Raw genomic sequence first — 19195 nt, 5'->3', positions numbered from 1 at the left:
TGCATTAAGTTAAGTTCCCTCTGTATTGGGACGCCAAGGCGTCTGTTCCATTTGCTACACTGTTTACATATTTACCTTTTATTATTGAAGTGGTTACAGTAAGATCAAAGTTATAAGAAGTTCTTGTTTGCAAGTAAGTCAATCAGAAAGGTTCTGTGTAATGTATTTTTTGACTTGTGTATCCTGTTCAAAAGAAACTTATTTCACCCTTATTATTCGAGTGGTATTGCTAAGTGAAACTGATTTTACCTTTTATTATCGAGCCGTGCGGGATTAACCGAGTGGTCTCAGCGCTGCAGTCGTGGACTGTGCGGTTGGTCCTGGTGGAGGTTCGAGTCCTCCCTCGGGCATGGGTGTGTGTGTTTGTCCTTAGGATAATTTAGGTTAAGTAATGTGTAAGCTTAGGGACTGATGACCTTAGCAGTTAAGTCCCATAAGATTTCACACACTTTTTTTTTTATTGAAGCGGTTACAGTAAGATAGAAGTTATACGAATTTCTTGTTTGCAAGTAATTCAGTCAGAAAGGTTTTGTGTAATGTATTTTGACTTGTGTATCCGGTTCAAAGAAAATTATTTCACCTTTATTATTAAAGTGCCCTTTGTTAATGTAACTGATATTATCTTTTATTATTAAAGCACTTACAGTTAGTAGAGAAGTTATAAGAAGTTCTTGTTTGCACCTAATTCAATTAGAAAGGTATTGCGTAATGGATTTTTCTGATTTGTGAATAAGAGACACGTGTACGAAATTTTTGCGTAAATACTGTGCTATTGGGGTTAAACTGTTGATCAGTAAATAAATATGTTATATCTTGCAAGTCCTCTGTACTTATTATTTCACTTGTCACCGGTTTGCATGTAACCACCACATTGCAGTTATCTATTAACTGAATATGTGTTACTGGTCAGCATTATTTTCTTGGGAACTTTGAGAAAGAGTAAGGCCAAAATACCGGCTGAATTCGTGACAGAAAATTAAAAAAAAATGTTCCTTGTCGTCATATATTTGGATACAATGATATTTCAACTTTGGTCTCTTTTGCTACTAAAAAGCAAAATGTTGTTCTGGTTTTATCAACTTTACATGGCCAAAACAAACTGGATGATGAAATCGATAAGCCAATTCAAATTACAGATTACAATGTCTGGAAAGAGGTTGTGGACACAGTCGACCTTATGTGTTCGAGCATTTCGACTTCTAAAACAACTAAAAGATGGCCAATTACAGTTTTCTTCTGATATCTGGATACTGCTGGAATTAACTCCATGCAAATTTACCAGATGACCAAGCCCTTGGAATCCTTAGTGAGGCGGAAATATCTTTCTGACGTGGCCATGGAACTAATGGATGAAAATATGAGAGAGCGTGTCAAATCCTATCACTCCATAAAGATCAGAGCATTTTTCTTGGTCCAGCGTTAAGAAGAAAGAAGAAGAAATCAGCCTGAGGTGGCTCCAAACAAATGACCCTTTTGCTACATTTGTGGTTCAAGAAAAAACAATATAACTACCAAGGTGTAACTCATGTAACAACAGCGTTTGTCAAAAACTGTCAGTTCCTGCTTGTATTAATTGTCATGACAATGTGAATGACACCGATGAAGACTGATAATTTTATTATAAGTTTTATTTTTTCTTTGATTGTTTGTAAGAGCTTCAAATGACTGATATCATCTCACTCAACACCTATAAACTCAAGGACGCGATTGGCTGAGCACGTGTCATCTGCTTCTACAGCGCCAACCAGCGGTAACCGCCTTCGACCTCCTTGGTGGAACGAGGCATGCCATGATGCGGGCGGAGATGTGCTCTTCGTGTTTTCCGCCATCACCTTACGTTGGCCAACTGTATCCACTATAAGCAATTATGTGCGCCATGCCGTCGCATCACATGCAATAGCAAGAAGGCTAGCTTGAACTTCTTTACCAGCTCCTTTAATACCTCCAAACAGTTGTTTGGGATCGACTCTGATGGCTGTCTGGCGCATCCAGTTATTTCCCGATCTCTGGGCCAACTGTCGCGCAGCATATCTTAGTGGACTTATACTGAAATTACGAGCTCTTCAATTTACACATCAGCATTTCTCCCAAAGACATGGATAGCGGAAGGCGATCTCTTGCTTTTTCCTTTCCAAATCGCTGAAGCTATAAAGCCGTTTTTTCTATGTGGGAACTCAGACAAGAACTCTCCTCGCTCCAGGACCAGATGGTGTCCACGTCCAAATGTTGCTGCATCTATCACACCCCAGTCTGTGGTATTTCCTTCGCCTTTTTAACCCACTTTGGTCAACAGTACCTTTTCCAGAAATTGGTGGGAAGCTATCGTCATTCCCGTTCCGAAAGGACAAACGTCTCCCCTCCACCTACCGCCCAATCTCTCTCACTAGTAGTGTATATAAGGTTTTGAAGAGTATGGTATATTGCCGTTTAGGATGGCGGCTGGAGTCGTGAAACCTTTTAATCACTGCCCAACGCGCTTTCTGAAAGCATTGTTGACCGTCTTGTTGCTTTCTCCACTTGTATCATGAACAACTTTCTCAGGAAACGCCAAACGGTAGCTATAATTTTTGATCTGGAGAGGGCATACGATACCTGTTGGAGGACAGGAATCCTCCACACACTGTTCTCTTGGGGCTTTCGAGGTCGGCTCCCCTTTTTATCCATGAACTTATGACAGAGCGCGCATTTACGATGCCGGTGAACAGTACTCTGTCCTGCACTTTCTCCCAAGAAAACGGAGTGCCTCAGGGCTCTGTGCTAAGTGTTGTACTTGAAGAAGGAGTAAAGTTATCTCTGTGAATACTTGACAACCATTTCTTCCTCGTTGGTTCATCCTCCGGAAATTTAAACACAATTACTTTTGGTCCACCGTCGTAATTTCCTCTACAATTCGGCACAGAGCAGAGCTGTAGTGCCAGTAGTACCAGCGTCGTCGTAACTGCCGTCTGCTTCACATCTGCTGTGCAGCAAGCTACGTAAATATAAGTATTAACCGTCTTTTTCTTACTTGTCACCTCTTTTTCCTTGTGTTTTAGCTTTTAGGAAGCTTTAATTTTCGAGTACTAATAATAGTGTCCCATAGATTACGTCTTTGTTTTGAATACAGTCCAGAGACAGTTACTGCTTATTTTCATTGTTTCCAACACGAAGTGTCTAGTAACCACAGTTTAGTCAGCTATCAGCCGCCTTCACTGAATTAGCAGTCTAGATAAAAGTTGATTACTTAACTCTCTTTAGTAAATTGTTGATTTATTAGGATGGATAGGATGCGTGACTGCTGTGTACGGACGCAGGAGGAGCTGGCCACTGTTCGTGAACAGCTGAACGTGTTGATGGCCGCGGTCAGCCATCTTCAGGCTGCTGCCTCGGAGTGTAGTGGCAGTGGGGAGTCTGGTGCGTCGCGTGGTACGCCCCAGGTATTACATGCTTCACCCACCGTCCGTGCTGTCGAGACATCTTCGCGGGTACCGGAGGCGGTTGGGCCACCCTCTCCCCAAGGGGAGTGGCGGGTTCATTGGCGTTCGCGTCGCACGAGGCGAAGTGTCAACGTGGAGCTTGGCCGTGTGGCATTGCCCGGCCTCTGAGTGGACATGTGGCCGCTCCTTCAGCAAGGTCTGAGCAGGCACATTGGGGCAGAGGTTTATGAGTGATTAGGAGCTCCAATGTTACGCGGGTGATGGAGCCCCTTAGGGAAATAGCGGAAAGGTCGGGGAAGAAGGCCAGTGCTCACTCTGTCTGCTTGCCGGGGGGTCTCATCCGAGATGTGGAGGAGGCCCTGCCGGCGGCGATAGAGAGCACTGGGTGCACCCGACTGCAAATTGTTGCTCATGTCGCCACCAATGACTCCTGCCGTCTGGGTTCAGTTCATACAGGGTGGTTGGCGGAGTTGGTGAAGGCGGAAAGCCTCGCTCGCGGGGTGGAATCTGAGCGAACTATTGGTAGTGTCGTTCCCAGAACCGATCGCGGTCCTCTGGTTTGGAGCTGAGTGGAAGGCTTAAACCAGAGGCTCAGATGGTTCTGCAGAGATTTGAGGTGCAAATTTCTCGACCTCCACTATCGGGTGGAGAAATGTAGGGTCTCCCTGAATAGGTCAGGTGTGCACTACACGCAGGAAGGGGCTACAAGGGTAGTGGAGTATGCGTGGGGTGTACATGTGGGTTTTTTAGGTTAAAGAATTCTCTCCCTAGGCCCGACAAGACACCTCCTGGGACGTGACAAGGTAGCAGTAGGCAAAACACAACAGGGAATAACAATATTAATGTGGTAATAGTAAACTGCAGGAGCGTGTATAGAAAGGTCCCAGAACTGCTCTCATTAATAAACGGTCGCAATGCCCACATAGTAATAGGGATGGAAAGTTGGCTGAAACCAGATGTAAACAGTAATGGAATTCTAAACTCAGATTGGAATGTATACCGCAGAGACAGGCTGGACAGTGAAGGGGAGGCGTGTTTATAGCGATAAAAAGTGCAATGGTATAGAAGGAAATTGACAGAGATCCGAAATGTGAAATAATTTAGGTGAGGGTCACGGTTAAACCAGGCTCAAACATGGTAACTGGATGTCTCTATAGGCCACCTGGCTCAACAGCAGTTGTGGCAGAACACCTGAAGGAAAATTTGCAAAATATTTCGAGTAGATATCCCGACCATGTTATAGTTATGGGTGGAGATTTTAATTTACCAGATATAGACTGGGAGACAACGTTTACAACGGGTGGCACCGACAAAGAATCCAGTGAAATTTTTTTAAATGCATTATTTGAAAACTACCTTGAGCAGTTAAACAGAAAACCGACTCGTGGCGATAACATATTAGACCTTCTGGTGACAAACAGACCCGAACTATTAGAAACAGTTAACGCAGAACAGGGAATCAGCGATCATAAAGCATCGGTGATTTCAGCCGAAAATAGAAATATTAAAAAAGGTAGGAAAATTTTTCTGTTTAGAAAAAGTGACAAAAAGCAGATTTCAGAGTACTTGACGGCTCAACACAAAAGTTTTATCTCAAATACAGATAGTGTTGAGTATCAGTGGACGAAGTTCAAAACCATCGTACAATATGCGTTAGATGAGTATGTGCCAAGCAAGATCGTAAGAGATGGGAATGAGCCACCGTGGTACAACAACCGAGTAGTGTGAGGAGGGGTATGCGAGAGGCGTTCAATGAATTCGAAAGTAAGTTTCTATGTACTGACCTGGCAGAAAATCCTAAGAAATTTTGCTCTTATGTCAAAGCTGTAGGTTGATCAAAACAAAATGTCCAGACACTCTGTGACCAAAATGGTACTGAAACAGAGGATGGAAGACTAAAGGCCGAAATACTAAATGTCTTTTTCCAAAGCTGTTTCACAGAGGAAGACTGCACTGTAGTTCTTTCTCTAGACTGGCGCACAGATGACGACATGATAGACATCGAAACAGATGATAGAGGGATAGAAAAACAATTAAAATCGCTCAAAGGAGGAAAGGCCATTGGACCTGATGGGATGCCAGTTCGATTTTACACAGGGTACGCGAAGGAACTTGCTCCCCTTCTTGCAGCGGTGTACCATAGGTCTCTAGAAGAGCGTAGCGTTCCAAAAGATTGGAAAAGGGCACAGGTCATCCCCGTTTTCAAGAAGGGACGTCGAACAGATGTGCTGAACTATAGACCTACATCTCAAACGTCGATCAGTCGTAGAATTTTGGAATACGTATCATGTTGGAGTATAATGACTTTTCTGGAGACTAGAAATCTACTCTGCAGGAATCAGCATGGGTTTCGAAAAAGACGATCGTGTGAAACCCACCTCGCGCTATTCGTCCACGAGACTCACAGGGCCATAGACACGGGTTCCCAGGTAGATGCCGTGTTTCTTGACTTCCGCAAGGCGTTTAATACAGTTCCCCACAGTCGTTTAATGAACAAAGTAAGAGCATATGGACTATCAGATCAATTATGTGATTGGATTGAAGAGTTCCTAGATAACAGAACGCAGCATGTCATTCTCAATGGAGAGGTCTTCCGAAGTAAGACTGTTTTCAGGTGCGCCGCAGGGGAGTGTCGTAGGACCATTGCTATTCACAATATATATAAATGACCTTGTGGATAACATTTGAAGTTCACTGAGGCTTTTTGCGGATGATGCTGTAGTATAATGAAAGGTTGTAACAATGGAAAACTGTACTGAAATGCAGGAGGATGTGCAAGGAATTGACGCATGGTGCAGGGAATGGAAATTGAATCTCAATGTAGACAAGTGTAATGTGCTGTGAATACATCGAAAGAAAGATCCTTTATCATTTAGCTACAATATAGCAGGTCAGCAACTGGAAGCAGTTAATTCCATAAATTATCTGGGAGTAGGCATTAGGAGTGATTTAAAATGGAATGACCATATAAAATTAATCGTCTGTAAAGCAGATGCCAAACTGAGATTCATTGGATGAATCCTAAGGAAATGCAGTCCGAAAACAAAGGAAGTGGGCTACAGTACACTTGTTCGCCCACTGCTTGACTACTGTTCACTGGTATGGCATCCGTACCAGATAGGGTTGATACAAGAGATAGAGAAGATCCAACGAAGAGCAGCGCGCTTCGTTACATGTTCATTTAGTAATCGCGGAAGCGTTACGGAGATAACTCTGCAAGAGAGATGCTCAGTAGCTCGGTACGGGCTTTTGTTGAAATTTCGAGAACATACCTTCACCGAGGAGTCAAGGAGTATATTGCTCACTCCTACGTGTATCTCGCGAAGAGACCATGAGGATAAAATCAGAGAGATTAGAGCCCACACAGAGGCATATCGACAATCTTTCTTTCCACGAACAATACGAGACTGGGATAGAAGGGAGAACCGATAGAGGTACTCAAGGTACCCTCCGCCACACACCGTCAGGTGGCTTGCGGAGTATGGATGTAGATGTAGATTTAGACCTCAGGGCGGCGTATACACGGAGTGTCCCTACTTATGTGTTATATGTGTTCTGCTCCCCGTTTTCCGTTACATTTTTGTTGTCATCCAGTAAAGTGGAATTTATGACGCCATAATACATGTCTTATAATCCTGTCCCTTCTTTCAACTTGATTTCCACATGCTGCTTTCCTTGCTGCTGGTATGAGGAACCACCTAGGTTTTTGTATGAGTTCCCTTAACTGTCGGCTTCCATCATACACTATATGTCAATTGCTTCGATTCTTCTCTTTTCTCGATTTCTCACTGCCCATTATTTACTGTTCACTATTATACACCTTCCCTACATCTGGGCCCTGTTGACCTTCTATTCGCGGACGTCGCCAAATTCTTGGTTCTTGACTTTGACAGAAAACTGTGCTGGTCTTCCTACGTTTCATATCTTTCGGCTCACTGACTGCGATCCCTCAACACCCTCCATGTTCTGAGTGGTACCTCCTGGGGAGTGGACCGAGTGGTCTTTCTTCGCCTCTGTTGCTCCTTGGTGCTCTCGAAATGGGACTATCGAAGCACAGTTAACTCCTCTGCACAGCCGTCTATTCTTTGGCGTCTAGAGTCTGTCCACCACCATGGACTGCGTTTAGTGTCTAGAGCTTTTAATACTAGCCCCGTGGAGAGTCTTTACTCTGTGACTGCTGAACATCTGCTGTCCACTCGGCGAGCCAATTCCGTTCAGCTATTAATGCTGTAGTATACAACGTCTCTTAAGCCACATGCATCCGACATTTACGTAATAAAGTGTTTTGTAATCATGAACATAACAAAAAAAACGTGGTCAGACAAGTCGGAAACAGACAGTTGAAACAAATGGGTTGATAGGACAAAATAATAACAAAAACATTATCAATTTGGAGATGCTAAATATGATTGTACAGTTAAATACCTCAACATCTACTAGTCATTTACACTACATGCAGTATGTCCTCTCAGATGTAACACATTAGCAACCAGTGACAATAATAATTTACATATTAATGACAGCATGACGTTTACAAAACAATACGTTGTTCTCAGAACAGATGCTCAAAGCGACCTCCTTGCACGTCCAAACATTGCGAGACCCGCTGATCATACAGCGCAGGAGTCTTCGCAACATGCCTGCATCCACAGATACAAGAGCAGCATAAACATGCGCTATCTGTCCTCTCACGTGTGTCAGAAAAGTAGAATACACGTGCTTCTTCAAGTGTCCGCACAGGGAGAAATCCAGGAAATTTAGGTCAGGTGAACGTGGAAGCCATACAACAGGACCTGCCTGTCCGAGCGATTTATCTGGAAATATTCTGCTTAGAAACCGTCGCACATCAATTCCAAATTGTGGAGGTGCACCATCCTGTTAAAACCATAACCACTGCCGAATATGAATTGGAACATCTTCCAGGGTGTCAGGCAAATAGTTTGAGAGGAATGCATGAGACCTTCATGCAGTCAAACGGTCAGGCAACAGGTGGGGACCCACCCAAACTCCTGTATCCCAATACTGCGGCCAACATGTTGATGCCAAAGCGAACTTGATATCCACGGTCGCGGGTGACGTGCGGGTTAACGTCACACCTATGGTGGGCGTTGTGCCTATTCAACACATCATCATGAGTGAACGCTGCTTCATCCGGCCACATTACAGTGTCATGAAGTCATCGTCAGCTTCCTGTTGTTGTTGGAACCAATTACAGAATTTTGTACGCAGACGGCGATCTGCAGAATGCAGGTGTTGCGCTATAGAATAATGACAGGGGTGCAGCCCTTGCTCAAGCAGAACGTCAACGACGGTGCATTGCGAGACACGCAGCTGCCTTTCTACGCGTACTTCGCTGGGATTTTTGGTGTATGACCTCCAGAGTAGCTTTCTCAGCAACTTGAGTACTGCGAGTCCGTGGGCGCCATCTGTCATGCGATGATGAAAAGACGAACCTGTCTTCTACTTGTCAAGGTCCAGACGCCGGAACATATTTTTATCTGGATGGCGCCGTCAGGATATCTAGCAGCATATTCAGGAGTGGTAACACCAGCTCTGTTGTCAGATGCACGAAGGTCGAACAGCAAATCCACAAGTGTATCGTTTGTGTCTCCTATACGTCTCCTGCACTGTTTCAGAACAGTGTGCGAATGTACATGAATTCGTCACGGGCGCATTACTCCGCTATGAACTAGTCCCTGTCTGGTGGACAGCGCATACAGTACTGTAGCACATAAATTACATTTAGCAACTAAAAATAAATACGCCCCGAGCCAGAAGCGAGCCTTCCTGCTCCTATACGCTAGCCCCAAAAATCTATCCCCTTCTCTGACTGCACAGCACTTGTCAGATTTGCCGACAGAGGTAGTCAACGGACGTGCGATTACACTGTTGCTAGATTACCAGTCTTCAACGTCCATTTACTGCCGGAAATAAGCGCAGGACGAAATTTTGTAACAGGCATTTTTGTATTGCCAGTAGATGAGGAATCGTGTTGCAAAGTCCCAGAGCGCAAATTTTTCTTCGCCCTGTAGAGAAATCCTGATACGTTGCAGATTGGAAACAGAACCTAAATATCAGCCCTACTCCAGAAGACAGCTACATGAATGGCTGTCTGTCTCTCTTTCTCTCTCTCTCTCTCTCTCTCACACACACACACACACACACACACATATATATATATACAGGGTGTCCCAGCTATCTTGTCCACCCAAAATATCTCTGGAACAATAACAGCTATTGGAAAACTACTTTCACCGGTATCAATGTAGGGCTGGGGCCCATGAATGTACATATTTGGAAACATTCTAAAACGAAAGCATATGTGTTTTTTAACACAAACTTATATTTTTTAAATGGACCTCCTATATTTTTTCTTCAGCAATCCATAGCATGACAAAGCACATACACAATGGCGTTGATTGCATCGCAATATTCCCATTACATCCCGAGATATTGAGACGCGAAGTTGACGCTTGAAACACCCGCCATGCGCTGCTAGCGCACGTCCTGAGGCTCAGGCGTGAACCCCATGCTGCCCGTAATCGCGATGTGATTGACATGTGTAATCACACCTCCATACTTATCAAGAGGTCCGAAACGAATAATACGGTCTGCTGCCATCAACTCTCATAAGCACATAATGGTTTCCCTCTTGCACGTTTTACGTATCTACGTACACAATATGAACCAGTACCGGTCGGTGTACACCCGTCAGGTTGTCTTATTTACCCTGCACACCCAAAATAAGGTTTATCTAATGCGAAGTTAACTTTGTGACTAACGTTGCGGCACACAGATATGTTACAGAACCGCTTCACCCCTATAGCTTATGGGATAAATACCTGCTGGAATGTAGGACGTTAATGCAGGATGGCAGCAGACCGTATTATTCGTTTCGGACCTCTTGATAAGTATGGAGGTGTGATTACACATGTCAATCAACATCGCGATTACGGGCAGCATGGGGTTCACGCCTGAGCCTCAGGACGTGCGCTAGCAGCGCATGGCGGGTGTTTCAAGCGTCAACTTCGCGTCTCAATATCTCGGGATGTAATGGGAATATTGCGATGCAATCAACGCCATTGTGTATGTGCTTTGTCATGCTATGGATTGCTGAAGAAAAAATATAGGAGGTCCATTTAAAAAATATAAGTTTGTGTTAAAAAACACATATGCTTTCGTTTTAGAATGTTTCCAAATATGTACATTCATGGGCCCCAGCCCTACATTGATACCGGTGAAAGTCGTTTTCCAATAGCTGTTATTGTTCCAGAGATATTTGGGTGGACAAGATAGCTGGGACACCCTGTATATTCACCTATTATACAACAGAAAAAACAATGAGCCCACTGATGACATTTGAACTTCACCGAAACATGGATGTGTGTTAAAGACGAAACTTGTGTTTGTTCAAGGCCGAGTCCTTTTATATCTTAATTTTAATTTCATTCCGCCACGTCGGGGTAAGTTGGGAACCAGCAATGGAGCTGCTCCTCAGCTTACAGGCTTCTTATGTGAAAATGGTTTTGAAAATAACATTGAAATGTGATAGATGAGTACTAGGGCAACAGGAACGCGGCCCAAGTAGGTCACCCCAGGAGCAGCGTCGCCCTAAATCTTAGATGGCGGCCGTGACGCAAGTACGTGACGTCATATAGGTAAGAAAAAGGGTTAGCTACGCTTTTAACTTCCTACTTTCAACTATTTTTCAAGGTCATCCAACCACTAGTTTCCACATTTCCTACACACATCGATCTATGTGCCTGTATTTCGGATGTGGAAGTGAGTGGTTGGATGACCCTGAAAAGTAGTTGAAACTAGGTAGTTGAAAGCGTAGCGAACCCCTTTTCTTACCTATATGAGTTGTGTAGTTAGCTTTTCCGATTTTAGGCCGTCCTTACGCAGCGCTATGCATACAGTTATGTAATTAGGACCGATCTTTTTGATTAATTAGGTAATTAGGATGGATATTTGGGTCAGTTTCCGGCATGTGGAGAATTTCCAGGCTTTAGGCTTTCCACCCAGTAGATAAGGGCTCGAGTGGTTGGTAAGTTTTATTTGCACTGGGTGTTTGTGCATTGAATTGTTTCCAGGCGTTTAAACGTTGTGAGCGTCTCCCGAATGCGAGGCTAGTGTGCTAGCCTCTGTGCGGTCTCGTAATTTACGAGTTCTTTGCATCTCTGCAGATCATCGTAATGCATTATTTAGGAGCACTTTCGAGATCTGTAAACTGTATATTGTGACTCCAAGCATGTTAAGGTGAGTGTTTTGCGTCAGCATAATAAATAAATTAGGTGAAATCCGTAGCTAAATAAATTGTCCAAAAAATAAATACACTCCTTCCTCTCTCCATCGGCCCAGAACAGGTTGATTCATTTATGACACCTATTTTCCTTCCCTCCAGACCGCTGGCAGGATGAGTGTTTTGTATCAGCGTAATAAAATAGGTGACACACATCCCTCGATGTATCTAGGAAATGTGGTTGGATGGCCTTGAAAAGCAGTTGAAACTATGTAGTTGAAAGCGTACCGAACCCATTTTCTTACCTATGTAAAGCTTTGTGGGACTTGGGCCTCACGTAAGGCTGGCCCAGGCAGACCTGAGTTTTCTTAGAGAAAGTGAGAATGTTTGTGTTCGGCTGACGTCAGCGCGTGTAAAAGTAGCCTATCGGCTGCCGATCGTATTATCAGTAAACGACGCACACATACAGCCTGACGACAACGTGACATATCGCGAAGAGCGTCCTCTTGTGGCGGTAACACGAAACTAACGATGTAGATAATAAATTATATTCGAATTGAGTGTAAGCTCTTAGAGCAAAATTAACGTCAATTTTCCAAGGATATGGTGAACACACTTGATGGTGGTACTGCCTGTAATTGTTTAAACAAAGACTGATGTCCAATTCGTAGGATGAGGTGAATTAGGTTAGTGGAATTAGTCCAAGTGACCTTTCTTTCCCTCTGTTTTCTTTGGTTAGTAGAGTAAGGTCTTAGAGCAAAAAGTTCGAAGAGTATGGCTAACACACTTGATGGCGGTACTGTTTGTAATTGTTTAAATAAAGACTTATGTCCAGTGCATGTAATACAACTATCGATATCTCAGCCTAACACTAATGCTGTAGGTAGATAATAAATTTAAACAAATTTAAAGAAATTTAAACAAACTTATAGACATTTAAAGAAATTTATAGAAATTATATTCGAATTAAAAGAGCAGCCTCTAGTGGAATCGTCACCGTACCAACTCTGCTCAGCAAAACTTTCGAAGGGGTTGGCTAACAAAATTGATGGTGGTACTGCTTGTAATTGTTTAAACAAAGACTTATGATCAGTTCCTAGGACGAGGTGGGTTAGTTTAGTGGAGGTAGCTCAATTGACCTATCGTCCCGCCAAAATTCAAACTTCTCGCGAGTTCGTAGGATGGGGTGACTTATGTTAGTGGAGGTAGCCCAGTTGACCTATCTTCCCGCCATTTTGGGATAACGGTACTCGCATCATCAGCTGACGTCAATCGTGTCGTCAGCTGACGTCATGTGACGTCACGTACTTGCGTTATGGCTGCCATCTCTGATTTTGGGCAACGCCACCCCTGGGGCTACCTTCTTGGGGCTGTGTCCCTGTTGCTCTACTACTTAGATGATGTGAAAATAAAACGTAATGCTGATATAATATAGCTGAATTTTTTGGTGAGCCGTTTGGTGGTGATGAGCTGCTGAAGATGATAGCGATGTTGGTTCTGTTTGATTGAAAGCAGCATGTAACGGGTTGATGGGAGAAGATCACGGTGGAGAGCGGACAGAGGATAAGGGTAGGAAACTGACATTGGAGTTACAGTTATGATGAAAGGGTGTTAGGTGTGGTTTTTGGTGATGGTTGATGGTGACAGGAGGGATGTAGCAATGCTAAAGGAGGGAAAAGGGGGAGGGGGGGATTGCAAGTGCTGTGCTAGGTTGAGTAGGAAGATGTTACACGACAGAGTCTAGTCGAGAAACTAGGAAGTGGGAAGTGGGTCTTTTTTGAATGTGTGGCAGTGGTATGTAAGTGGAGTACGGAAGAGGCAGCCAGTGTGAGTTGATGGGAGATGTGGGGACACTGGGAGTGAATATTTAGAAGGATGGTGGTAGTGAAACAGATTATGTCTGCAGTGGTGGGAGCAGGGCATAGGGAGTTGTTCGGGTGAAGTGGTGTGCGATGGGACCGATTCGAACCGTCAGTTCACGTTTCGTTGGAGAGGGCTTAGCTTTATACAGGGTATGGAAACACCTCCATAGCGTAGCGGTAGCGTTACCGCCTACCAAGCAGGGGGCCAGGGTTGGATTCCCGGCATATGACTGGGTGTTGTGTGTGTTTCATCATCATTTCCATCATCTTTGACTCGCAAGTCGCCGACATGGCGTCACCTAAAAAGGACTTGCAGTGCGGCGGCCGGACTCCCCCGAAAGGGGCCTCCCTGCCAACAATGGTTCAAATGGCTCTGAGCACTATAGGACTTAACGTCGAAGGTCATCAGTCCCCTAGAACTTAGAACTACTTGAACCTAACTAACCTAAGGACATCACACACATCCATGCCCTAGGCAGGATTCGAACCTGCGACCGTAACGGACGCGCGGTTTCAGACTGTAGCGCCTAGAACCGCTCGGCCATCCCGGCCGGCGGCCAACAATGCCATACGATCATTTATACAGGGTGATTCACGAAAATATGCAAATATTTTAATACCTTATTCTGCAAGTAAAACTAAAGAATAAAGTTCATTCATACATAGATCAGTAAATGTTTAGTTACGGAGTTACGGCTAATAAAAGAATTTGCCTGAAATTTAGCAGTTGCTAATATGAAACCATCGCAGAACTGTACGAGGTTAAAATAAAGCACGATTTCCATTTATTTTGTTGTTATTGGCCTGGCCAATCTAATAAAACATGTTCCGGACGTTTATCTGCAGTAGTTCCCAGACCATGCAGAGAAGCAAAGATTATTTTACAAGTAAATTTGTTTACTTTCCATTAAGAATGTAGAAACGTTTATGTCATTGTTGGCAACCGTTAGTGAATTGTTTCAGTCGTTTCCTAACCTTGAAACGAGTTAGTTTTCTGTATTGTTCAGTGGAAGAACATAACAACAACAGTGTATTTGAGTGAAACCACATAGTAACTGTTGTATTTTGTAGATTATTTATGAAATAGAGATACCTTTCAAATTTATGTCAGAGAAATACGCCGATGTGGTTTTTATTTATGGAAAATGTAATGATAATGCTATGGCTGCAGTTAACGATTATCGCGTGTGCGATATAATGTGATTATAAAGCAAACACGGACGAAAAGGGATCTTTATTCACAAGATGGTTATGAACAGTCGACGTTGTTTTTGTTTTGCTTTCGGATTCCTATGCAGATTTAAATGAAAGAAGTTTTCTAGGAATGTCAGAACTCTCGCCTCTGGCCGTGAAGTGCGGTAAGTGGAATCCACTTGCCAGCGGAAGTAGGGAATTGCCTCTCGTAGCAAGCCGGGGCGGCACGTGCTCTACACGCTGCGGCACGGCCGCGGGCAGCACGGCCTCGCGCCTCGCCTCGCCGCCACATCACGGCACGCGCGGACGGCAGGAACAGGGCGGAGGGCTGCCGTCATAAGTAATGCAGCAGGCCATCACGGCCCGGCAGCTGCGCCTCGCGCGACGCCCGTCCACCGCCTCCGCAGCGCCGCGCCGCAGCGGCGACGGCGCGCCCTAACGATCATGGCGGACGCGCTGCGTTCCAGCCGGCTCCAGGCGGCCGGCGCGCCAGCGGTACGTGCCGGTACGAGGCGGGGCGCTGCTCTGAGGTGACGAAAGTCGTGACGTACCTCCTCCTAATATTATGTCGCGCCTCCCTTCCCCCGGTGTAGCGCAGCAACTCGACGTCGCATGGACTCAACAAGTCGTTGCAAGCCTCCTGCAGAATCATTCACCCGTGCTGCCTTCACATAGCCGTCCATAATTGCGTCTTGTTGTCGGTGTAGGATTTTGTACACGAACTGACCTCTCGAATATTGTCCCCTAAATGTTCGACGGGATTCATGTGAGGTGATGGGTGGCCAAATCATACGCTCGAAATGTTCACATAGTCATCCACGAATATTTCATCGTTGTTCGGAAACATGAAGTCCATGAGTGGCTGCAAATGGTCTCTAGGTAGCAGAACATAAACATTTCCAGTCAATGATCGGTTTAGTTGGACCAGAGGACTCAGTTCATTACACGTAAATACACTACTGGCCATTAAAATTGCTACACCAAGAAGAAATGCAGATGATAAACAAGAATTCATTGGACAAATACATTATACTAGAACTGACATGTGATTACATTTTCACGCAATTTGGGTGCATCGATCCTGAGAAATCAGTACCCAGAACAACCGCCTCCGGCCGTAATAACGGCCTTGATACGCTTGGGCATTGAGTGAAACAGAGCTTGTATGGCGTGTACGGGTACAGCTGCCCATGCAGCTTCAACACAATACCACAGTTCATCAAGAGTAGTGACTGGCGTATTGTGACGAGCCAGTTGCTCGGCCACCATTGACCAGACGTTTTCAGTTGGTGAGAGATCTGGAGAATGTGCTGGCCGGGGCACCAGCGGAACATTTTCTGTGTCCAGAAAGGCCCGTACTGGACCTGCTACAGGCGGTCGTGATTATCCTGCTGAAATGTAGGGTTTCGCAGGGATCGAATGTAGGGTAGAGCCACGGGCCGTAACACATGCGAAATGTAACGTCCACTGTTCAAAGTGCCGTCAATGCGAACAAGAGGTGATCGAGACGTGTAACCAATGGCACCCCATACTATCACGCTGGGTGATACGCCAGTACGGCAATGACGAATACACGCTTCCAATGTGCGTTCACTGCGATGTCGCCAAACACGGGCGCGACCGTATGATGCTGTAAACAGAACCTGGATTCATCCGAAAAAAATGACGTATTGCCATTCGTGCACTCAGGTTCGTCGTTGAGTACACCATCGCAGGCGCTCCTGTCTGTGATGCAGCGTCAAGGGTAACTGCAGCCATGGTCTCCGAGCTGATAGTCCATGCTGCTGCAAACGTCGCCGAACTGTTCGTGCATGTCGTTGTCGTCTTGCAAACGTCCGCATCTGTTGACTCAGGGATCGAGACGTGGCTGCACGATCCGTTACAGCCATGAGGATAAGATGTCTGTCATCTCGACTGCTAGTGATACGAGGTCGTTGGGATCCAGCACCGCGCCCGTATTACCCTTCTGAACCCACCGATTCCATATTCTGCTAACAGTCGTTGGATCTCTACCAACGCGAGCAGCAATGTCGCGATACCATATACCGCAATCGCGATATGCTACAATCCGACCTTTAACAAAGTCGGAAAGTTGGTGGTACGCATTTCTCCTCCTTACAAGAGGCATCACAACAACGTTTCACCAGGCAACGCCGGTTAACTGCTGTTTGTTTATGAGAAATCGGTTGGATACTTTCCTCATGTCAGCACGTTGTAGGTGTCGCCATCGACGCCAACCTTGTGTGAATGCTCTGAAAAGCTAATCATTTGCATATCACATCATCTCCTTCTGTCGGTTACATTTCGCGTCTGTAGCAATTTTAATGGTCAGTAGTGTACAAACAACACCATTATTGAGACACACCATTATTGAGACACCATTATTGAGACTGCGCCGTGTTGACAAGTTGGATTCACCAAAAATCGTTCAAATGGCTCTGAGCACTATGGGACTTAACATCTGAGATCATCAGTCCCCTACAACTTAGAGCTACTTAAACCTAACTAGCCTAAGGACATCACACACATCCATACTGAGGCAGTATTGGAACCTGCGACCGTAGTGGTCGGGCAGTTTCAGACTGAAGCGCCTAGAGCCGCTCGGCCACAGCTTGGATTCATCGCTTCGTCGGGTCTGTGCCACACTCGAACCCTACCGTCAGTTCTTACCAACTGAAATCGGGAACCATCTGACGAGGACACGGTTTCCACTCGTCTGGGGTCCAGCCGATACAGTCACGAATCCAGGAGAGGCGCTGCAAGCGATGTTCTGTTAGCGGAGGTACTTGTGTCGCTCGTTTGTTGGCACAGCCTATTAACGCCAGATTTCGCCACACTATCCTAACGGATACGTTCGTCGTACGTCCAACATTGATTTCTGCACTTATTTCACGCAGTGTTGGTTGTGTGTCAGCACTGACAACTCTAGACTAACTCTGTTGCTCTCGTTCGTTAAGTGAAGGCGTCGACCACTGCTTTTTTCATGGTCATGCCTGAAATTTGGTATTCTCGGCACACTCTTGACACTGTGGATCTTGGAATATTGAATTCGGTAACTATTTCCCAAGTGGAATGTCCCACGCGTCTAACTCCAACTAGCATTCGGCGCTCAGAGTCAGTTAATTCCCTTCCTGCTTCCATAATCACCTCGGAAACCTTTTCACACGAATCACCTTATTGCATATGACAACTCCGGCAATACGCTGCTCTCTTATACCTTGAGTACGCGATACTACCGCCATCTGCCATGTGCATATCGTTAGCCCATGACATTCTCACCTCAGTGTAATCTCCTTGCTACAGTATTGTGTTACACTTGGCAAAACAAGAAAGAAACGGAAATCTCACAAGAGGACCTAACGGACTGACCCCCTTCGGAGTGCTTCATACTTAAAGCATTTGAAACTCAGTACCCAGACAGCAGTTTCCTAAAGTAATGCGGCACAGTTCTCGAAAGTCTAAAAACCACCTTTGTACATTAGATTGCCAAAAGCCATTAAGAATATACATTTGTAAATTATTATTGTAATCATCGATATCTGAACGCATATTGTGGAGACTTGTAATCCTATGGTTACTGATTCGAATTAAACTTTTTATTTTTACAAAAATTCCAAAAAACGGGTGGCAATCGGTAAGCAGCGCCTAAGTGATGCTCGGAACATAACACCTGAGCTTAAAAGGCTACGTACAACGTTTCTAGCCAATGGCTACAGCTATAAGTCGATCCACACAGCCTTGTCGAAAAATACAAGTAAGCAAGAAAAGCAATAAATAGACAAACTGCAGTCAGCAGTGCGCTTACCTTATGTGAAAAATGATACTGACCGAATAGGCAAACACCTTCGCCGAGTTGGCGTCCAGCCTGTCTTCTACAGTGGTCGCAGGATCCAGGACGTGCTAGGCTCCACTAAGGACAAGGTGGATGTCTTACACACTGCAGGCGTGTACGAGGTGGAATGCGAATGTGGAGAGGCATACATCGGCGAGACTGGCAGCCCAATAGTAACGTGCTTTCGGGAACACGAGCAGTACATTCGTATAGGGCAACACAACAAATCTGCTGTGGGAGAACATCAGCAAGATTGCGGAAAAGAAATAAAATTCAACCAAGCCTGTGTGTTGGCCAACCAGCCTGTTTATGACGAAACGCAAAATCGGAGAGGCCGTAGAAATACCTAAACTTCCGGCGAGTAACTGCCGCGGTGCGGCCAACGTCCAGCACTTGGCAAACAGGAGCCAACTTCTCATTCGCCGATGACCACCAGTCGTGGCACATAATACAAGAGCCAATAGACAACAGAGGTTACGCTCTCCCTCCACCGCAGTATTCTATTAAAATTAAGTTCCCTCTCCTTCTTCCTTAAGTGACCAATGAAATAAACTATCTTTTAAAAATTATGACGTAATGGCATGCGCAGTGAACAGTAATAACAAAATGTAAGGGGCACTGCTTAGCGAGAACGCATCCGTAGACCCTG

Source organism: Schistocerca americana, chromosome 4, assembly GCF_021461395.2.
Source record: "Schistocerca americana isolate TAMUIC-IGC-003095 chromosome 4, iqSchAmer2.1, whole genome shotgun sequence".
NCBI lineage: Eukaryota > Metazoa > Arthropoda > Insecta > Orthoptera > Acrididae > Schistocerca > Schistocerca americana.
This window is presented reverse-complemented; position numbering follows the sequence as displayed.